This window comes from Haematobia irritans, chromosome 5 (genome assembly GCF_050003625.1).
Source record: "Haematobia irritans isolate KBUSLIRL chromosome 5, ASM5000362v1, whole genome shotgun sequence".
In the NCBI taxonomy this organism is placed as follows: domain Eukaryota; kingdom Metazoa; phylum Arthropoda; class Insecta; order Diptera; family Muscidae; genus Haematobia; species Haematobia irritans.
The window spans coordinates 146,994,570-147,003,589 of record NC_134401.1 but is presented as its reverse complement, the minus strand read 5'-3'; positions in this window follow the sequence as shown (position 1 = coordinate 147,003,589).

Below are 9,020 nucleotides of genomic sequence, written 5' to 3'. Positions count from 1 at the left end.
AAAACAAAACAAATGGAAAAAGAAGAGGAGGCACGCTCGAAATAAACCCAGCCATGTGAATTCAAATCGATGATTTGACAGTGGCATAGGAAAAGAGATATGTTTGTTTCGAATTTATTTCGGCATAAGCCAGCTATCAATGTAAAACCTTTTTTCGGAGGGTTCAAGTGTGGTTTTTGTTGGGTTTAATAAACTGCCTGAATTTATTCTGATAATTGGTTGATAGTTTTGCTGCAAGTAGAGGATGCTGATGAGGAATGTGGTAATTCCGAAACGTGCGTCCATCCAACCATCTTGCAGTCTATAGGGCTTTGCCCAAATAAATTTGACAAACATTCTTTTCCTCTGTTGGTTAAGCTACTCTTGTAGTTTAGTCAATATATGGTTTTAAGCTGAAATAAAAAAAAAAATAACAACAATGCTTAAAGAACAAAACCAACAATAACAAAACAAAACAAATGGAAAAAGAAGAGGAGGCACGCTCGAAATAAACCCAGCCATGTGAATTCAAATCGATGATTTGACAGTGGCATAGGAAAAGAGATATGTTTGTTTCGAATTTATTTCGGCATAAGCCAGCTATCAATGTAAAACCTTTTTTCGGAGGGTTCAAGTGTGGTTTTTGTTGGGTTTAATAAACTGCCTGAATTTATTCTGATAATTGGTTGATAGTTTTGCTGCAAGTAGAGGATGCTGATGAGGAATGTGGTAATTCCGAAACGTGCGTCCATCCAACCATCTTGCAGTCTATAGGGCTTTGCCCAAATAAATTTGACAAACATTCTTTTCCTCTGTTGGTTAAGCTACTCTTGTAGTTTAGTCAATATATGGTTTTAAGCTGAAATAAAAAAAAAAAATAACAAAATTTTATTTCTATAGAAAATTTTTGCAAAATTTTATTTCTATTGAACATTTTGTCAAAGTTTTATTTTTATGGAAAATTATGTCAAAATTTTATTTCTAAGAACATTTTTGCAAAATTTTATTTCTATAGAAAAATTTTGCAAAATTTTATTTGTATAGAAAATTTTGTAAAAATTTTGTTTCTGTAGAAAATTTTGCCAAATTTTATACCTATAGAAAAATTTTGCAAAATTTTATTTCTAAGGACATTTTTGCAAAATTTTATTTCTATAGAACATTTTTGCAAAATTTTATTCCTATACAAAATTTTGCAAAATTTTATTTCTATAGAAAATTTTGTAAAAATTTTGATTCTGTAGAAAATTTTGTCAAAATTTTATATCTATAGAAAATTTTTGCAAAATGTTATTTCTATACAAAAATTTTGCAAAATTTTATTTCTATAGAAAATTTTTGCAAAATTTTATTTCTATAGAACATTTTGTCAAAGTTTTATTTTTATGGAAAATTTTTTCAAAATTTTATTTCTAAGAACATTTTTGCAAACTGTTATTTCTATAGAACATTTTTGCAAAATTTTATTTCTATACAAAAATTTTGCAAAATTTTATTACTATAGAAAATTTTGTAAAAATGTTGTTTCTATACAAAATTTCTGCAAAATTTTATTTCTATAGAAAATTCTTGCAAAATTTTATTTCTATAGAAAATTTTTGCAAAATTTTATTTCTATAGAAAATGTTGTAAAAATTTTATTTCTATTGAACATTTGGTCAAAGCTTTATTTTTATGGAAAATTATGTCAAAATGTTGTTCATGTAGAAAACTTTGTCAAAATTTTATTTCTATAGAAAATTTTGTCAAAATTTTATTTCTAAGAGTTTTTTCAAAATTTTATTTCTAAGAAAATTTTGTCAAAAGTTTATTTCTAACAAAATTTTGTCAAAATTTTATTTCTATAGAAAATTTTTGCAAACTTTATTTCAATAGAAAATTTTTGCAAAATTTTATTTCTATAGTAAATTTTGTAAAAATTCTGTTTCTGTAGAAAATTTTGTCAAAATTTTATTTCTATAGAAAATTTGTGCAAAATTTTATTTCTATAGACAATTTTTGCAAAATTTTATTTCTATAGAAAATTTTTGCAAAATTTTATTTCTATTGAACATTTTGTCAAAGTTTTATTTTTATGGAAAATTATGTCAAAATTTTATTTCTAAGAACATTTTTGCAAAATTTTATTTCTATAGAAAAATTTTGCAAAATTTTATTTGTATAGAAAATTTTGTAAAAATTTTGTTTCTGTAGAAAATTTTGCCAAATTTATTACCTATAGAAAAATTTTGCAAAATTTTATTTCTAAGGACATTTTTGCAAAATTTTATTTCTATAGAACATTTTTGCAAAATTTTATTCCTATACAAAATTTTGCAAAATTTTATTTCTATAGAAAATTTTGTAAAAATTTTGATTCTGTAGAAAATTTTGTCAAAATTTTATATCTATAGAAAATTTTTGCAAAATGTTATTTCTATACAAAAATTTTGCAAAATTTTATTTCTATAGAAAATTTTTGCAAAATTTTATTTCTATAGAACATTTTGTCGAAGTTTTATTTTTATGGAAAATTTTTTCAAAATTTTATTTCTAAGAACATTTTTGCAAACTGTTATTTCTATAGAACATTTTTGCAAAATTTTATTTCTATACAAAAATTTTGCAAAATTTTATTACTATAGAAAATTTTGTAAAAATGTTGTTTCTATACAAAATTTCTGCAAAATTTTATTTCTATAGAAAATTCTTGCAAAATTTTATTTCTATAGAAAATTTTTGCAAAATTTTATTTCTATAGAAAATGTTGTAAAAATTTTATTTCTATTGAACATTTGGTCAAAGCTTTATTTTTATGGAAAATTATGTCAAAATGTTGTTCATGTAGAAAACTTTGTCAAAATTTTATTTCAATAGAAAATTTTATTTCTAAGAGAGTTTTTTCAAAATTTTATTTCTAAGAAAATTTTGTCAAAAGTTTATTTCTAACAAAATTTTGTCAAAATTTTATTTCTATAGAAAATTTTGTCAACATTTTATTTCTATAGAAAATTTTGTCAAAAACTTATTTCTTAAGAAAATTTTGTCAAAATTTTAGTTCTTTACAACATTTTTTCAAAATGTAATTTCTAAGAAAATTGTGTCAAAAGTTTATTTCTATAGAAAATTTTGTCAAAATTTTATTTCTATAGAAAATTTTGTCAAAATGTTATTTCTTTAGAAAATTTTGTAAAAACTTTATTTTGTATAGATCAACAAGTTAGTCACCTACCTCATACCATGAAGCTTCCCCCTCTATATTTTACGGTTTGTGTAATGTGGTGTTTTTGGAGACTTTGTCATTACCAGGTCATTACTAGTAATGTTCGGAGGTCGTTACCAGTAATGTTCTATTGCATCAGATTAAAAACGGTTTATTTTTGTTTCATCTGACCATTTAACTTATTTCCAGTCATCAACGACCAAATCTTTGTGGGCCTTACTAGTCATTTTCTATGAAAATTCATCCGATCCGGTTGAAATTTGGTACGATGTGTTAGATTGTGGTTTCTAACACCATATCGGTCCATAATCATATTTTACAAATTTTATTTCTATTGAACATTTGGTCAAAGCTTTATTTTTATGGAAAATTATGTCAAAATGTTGTTCATGTAGAAAACTTTGTCAAAATTTTATTTCTATAGAAAATTTTGTCAAAATTTTATTTCTAAGAGTTTTTTCAAAATTTTGTTTCTAAGAAAATTTTGTCAAAAGTTTATTTCTAACAAAATTTTGTCAAAATTTTATTTCTATAGAAAATTTTTGCAAACTTTATTTCAATAGAAAATTTTTGCAAAATTTTATTTCTATAGAAAATTTTATAAAAATTCTGTTTCTGTAGAAAATTTTGTCAAAATTTTATTTCTATAGAAAATTTGTGCAAAATTTTATTTCTATAGACAATTTTTGCAAAATTTTATTTCTATAGAAAATTTTTGCAAAATTTTATTTCTATTGAACATTTTGTCAAAGTTTTATTTTTATGGAAAATTATGTCAAAATTTTATTTCTAAGAACATTTTTGCAAAATTTTATTTCTATAGAAAAATTTTGCAAAATTTTATTTGTATAGAAAATTTTGTAAAAATTTTTTTTCTGTAGAAAATTTTGCCAAATTTATTACCTATAGAAAAATTTTGCAAAATTTTATTTCTAAGGACATTTTTGCAAAATTTTATTTCTATAGAACATTTTTGCAAAATTTTATTCCTATACAAAATTTTGCAAAATTTTCTTTCTATAGAAAATTTTGTAAAAATTTTGATTCTGTAGAAAATTTTGTCAAAATTTTATATCTATAGAAAATTTTTGCAAAATGTTATTTCTATACAAAAATTTTGCAAAATTTTATTTCTATAGAAAATTTTTGCAAAATTTTATTTCTATAGAACATTTTGTCGAAGTTTTATTTTTATGGAAAATTTTTTCAAAATTTTATTTCTAAGAACATTTTTGCAAACTGTTATTTCTATAGAACATTTTTGCAAAATTTTATTTCTATACAAAAATTTTGCAAAATTTTATTACTATAGAAAATTTTGTAAAAATGTTGTTTCTATACAAAATTTCTGCAAAATTTTATTTCTATAGAAAATTCTTGCAAAATTTTATTTCTATAGAAAATGTTGTAAAAATTTTATTTCTATTGAACATTTGGTCAAAGCTTTATTTTTATGGAAAATTATGTCAAAATGTTGTTCATGTAGAAAACTTTGTCAAAATTTTATTTCTATAGAAAATTTTATTTCTAAGAGAGTTTTTTCAAAATTTTATTTCTAAGAAAATTTTGTCAAAAGTTTATTTCTAACAAAATTTTGTCAAAATTTTATTTCTATAGAAAATTTTGTCAACATTTTATTTCTATAGAAAATTTTGTCAAAAACTTATTTCTTAAGAAAATTTTGTCAAAATTTTAGTTCTTTACAAAATTTTGTCTAAATGTTATTTCTAAGAAAATTGTGTCAAAAGTTTATTTCTATAGAAAATTTTGTCAAAATTTTATTTCTATAGAAAATTTTGTCAAAATTTTATTTCTTTAGAAAATTTTGTAAAAACTTTATTTTGTATAGATCAACAAGTTAGTCACCTACCTCATACCATGAAGCTTCCCCCTCTATATTTTACGGTTTGTGTAATGTGGTGTTTTTGGAGACTTTGTCATTACCAGGTCATTACTAGTAATGTTCGGAGATCGTTACCAGTAATGTTCTATTGCATCAGATTAAAAACGGTTTATTTTTGTTTCATCTGACCATTTAACTTATTTCCAGTCATCAACGACCAAATCTTTGTGGGCCTTACTAGTCATTTTCTATGAAAATTCATCCGATCCGGTTGAAATTTGGTACGATGTGTTAGATTGTGGTTTCTAACACCATATCGGTCCATAATCATATATAGCTCCCATATAAACCGACTCCCAGATTTGGTTTTGGAGCCTCTTGGAGGATCAAATTTCATCGGATTCAGTTGAATTTTTGTATTTTGTGTTAGTATATGGACACTAACAACCATGCAAAAATTAGTCTGTATCGGTCTATAATTATATATAGCTCCTATATAAACCAATTTCAGATTTGACTTCCGGAGCCTCTTGGAGGAGCAAAATGTACCCATTCGATTGAAATTTGATACATTGTGCTAGTATATGGTCTGTGCTAGTATGAGCCTGATACATCGAACTGCCACCTAACCTAACCTAGTATATGGCGGCTAACAACCATGCCAAACTTGTTCCATATAGGTCTATAGTTATGTATAGTGCCCAGATAAACCGGGTTCATAATATTCGTAAAATAAAGGCCAGATTTGAGGAGAACATATCGCACGAAGTTCCATAAGGTCCAAGAATTCACCTTCGCACCAAAAAGAAGAAAGAAATGGAAAGAAACATGGAGTTGCTTCCTTTTACGAAATTAGCCAGTTAACGAATTTGGTTTTCTCCGCCATTCCAATTTGAGCAGTTTGTGAGCGAACAAAATGATTGGGCCTACTTACCAAAGAGGTCAGCTGCCGATGGTAATGGTGTGGGGTGCTAAAATCTCAGAGTCCGTTGGACTTTTCGCCTAGGGCGTTTTGAAGAGTAAGATTGCACTAGAAAAATATCAAAGTGACGATCATCTCGAGACGGGATTGGGTCAAAAAATCGCAGAGCCACTTTCGTGCAACGTTTGATGGCTTTGTCGGTAGCCAATTCGAACAAATCTAAAGGGACTATAAAATCTGATGATATTTCCGACATTTTTTACATTTGAACAAAAAAATTTAAAAAAAAATGTTGGTTTTATTTGCTTGCCCCATTGAACGATGAAAATATTAGTCATTTTCCAAAACAGCAACTTCACACAACCAAATTGTTTGGGTGCATTGATTTAATGCAAAAGACGATAATTTACTGCAGTTTTTTTTACATTTTATGGTTATTTGTAGATAAATAACTTTAAGGCGATAATTTATAATGCAAAGTTTAGGTTTGCAATTCTACGAAAAGATTTAGGAAAGCAATGACCAGTCAAGCTGGATATCGAAAAATTTCAATGGTTGTGTGATTTCATCTTAAGATATTTTATCTTATGCACGAATGTATTTTTTATTAAAAATGTGAAACTCTCATCTGTATAAAAAATGTTGATTATGATATGTTTCCTTTTATTAATAAAAGTAGGAAATTAAAATCTTATAAAAAAAGAGAAACTTTCAAGTATGTCGGTACTTTTTGAAAAACTTCAAAATTATATGTTCCCCGTAAAATTTCACGCATTCTAAATTTATTTTTATACGGTTGATGCCTTTAGATAACTAGTTGAACAAAACCAAAAACAATATAATTAAAAGTTAATCAAACTTGTCTGTATTTGCATTTCTAACGTCCATAGCTGCGAATTTATGTTGATTTTTTCTACGCTCACTTTATTTTTATGTGGACAATTAAAAATAGCTGATTTTTTATTTTTATTGTCTCATTCAATCACATTTTTTTAACGCCAGTCTTCTATTATTTTATTTCTAATTTGCATTTTTTTTGTGGATAACAAAAAAGTTTTAGGGAAAAATTTAATTATGGACGGATTAACATGAAAGCTAATTTGTGAAGTTGGTAATATAGAGGTAGAAATATAAATGCAAAATTTAAAATACAATTCTGTAAAAAAGTAAAAATTGTCAACTTTTTATAGTTTTAATGGGGATGTACTATTTAACATCTAAAGAAATAAAATTTTAACAAAAATTTATATGAAAAAAAATTTTCACAAATTTGTCTATAGAAATAAAATTTTCACAAATGTTTCTATAGAAATAAAATTTTGACAAAATTTTCTATAGAAATAAAATTTTGACAAAATTTTCTATAGAAATAAAATTTTGTAAAAATTTTCTATAGAAATAAAATTTTGTAAAAATTTTCTGTGGAAATACACTTTTGACAAAATTTTCTACAGAAATAAATTTTTGACAAAACTTTGTATAGAAATAAAAATTTTACAAATTTTTCTATAGAAATACATTTTTGACAAAATTTTCTATAGAAATAAAATTTTGACAAAATTTTCTATAGAAATAAAATTTTGACAAAAAATTTCTATAGAAATAAAATTTTTGACAAAATTTTCTATAGCAATACAATTTTTGACAAAATTTTCTATAGAAATAAAATTTTGACAAAATTTTCTATAGAAATAAAATTTTTGACAAAATTTTCTATAGAAATACAATTTTTGACAAAATTTTGCTATAGAAATACAATTTTTGACAAAATTTTCTATAGCAATACAATTTTTGACAAAATTTTGCTATAGAAATAAAATTTTGACAAAATTTTCTATAGAAATAAACTTTTGAAAAAATTTTCTATAGAAATAAAATTTTGACAACATTTTCTATGGAAATAAGATTTTGTGAAATTTTCAATAGAAATAAGATTTTGTAAAAAGTTTCTATAGAAATAAAATTTTAACAAAATTTTCTATAGAAATAAAATTTTGACAAAATTTTCTATAGAAATAAAATTTTGAAAAAACTTTCTATAGAAATAAAAAATTGACAAAGAAATAAACAAAAAAATTTCTATAGAAATAAAGTTATGACAAAATTTTCTACAGAAATATGACAAAATTTTCTATAGAAATAAAATGTTGACAAAATTTTCTATAGAAATAAAATTTTGAAAAAATTTTCTACTAGAAATAAAATTTTTGACAAAATTTTCTATAGAAATAACATTTTGACAACATTTTCTATAGAAATAAAATTTTGACAAATTTTTCTATAGAACGAAATTTTTGGAAAAATTTTCTATAGAAATAAAATGTTGACAAAACTTTCTATACAAATAAAATTTTGACAAAATTTTCTATACAAATAAAATTTTGACAAAATTTTCTATAAAAATAAAATTTTGACAAAATTTTCTGTGGAAATATAATTTTTGACAAAATTTTCTGTGGAAATACAATTTTTGACAAAATTTTCTGTAGAAATAAAATTTTGTAAAAATTTTCTATAGAAATAAATTTTTGTAAATAAAATTTTGACAAAATTTTCAATAGAAATAAAATTTTGACAAAATTTTCTATAGAAATAAAATTTTGACAAAATTTTCTATAGAAATAAAATTTTGACAAAATTTTCTATAGAAATAAACTTTTGACAAAATTTTCTATAGAAATAAAATTTTGACAAAATTTTCTATAGAAGTACAATTTCTTGCAAAATTTTCTGTAGAAGTACAATTTTTGACAAAATTTTCTATAGACATAAAATTTTCTATAGTATTTTCTATAGAAATAAAATTTTGACAAAATTTTCCATAGAAATAAAATTTTGACAAAATTTTCTATAGAAATAAAATTTTGACAACACTTTCTATAGAAATAACATTTTGAAAAATTTTCTATAGAAATAAAATTTTGTAAAAATTTTGTATAGAAATAAAATTTTGTAAAAATTTTCTATAGAAATAAAATTTTGACAAAATTTTCTATAGAAATAAAATTTTGAAAAAATTTTGTATAGAAATAAAATGTTACAAAATTTTCTATAGAAGTAAAATTTTGTAAAAT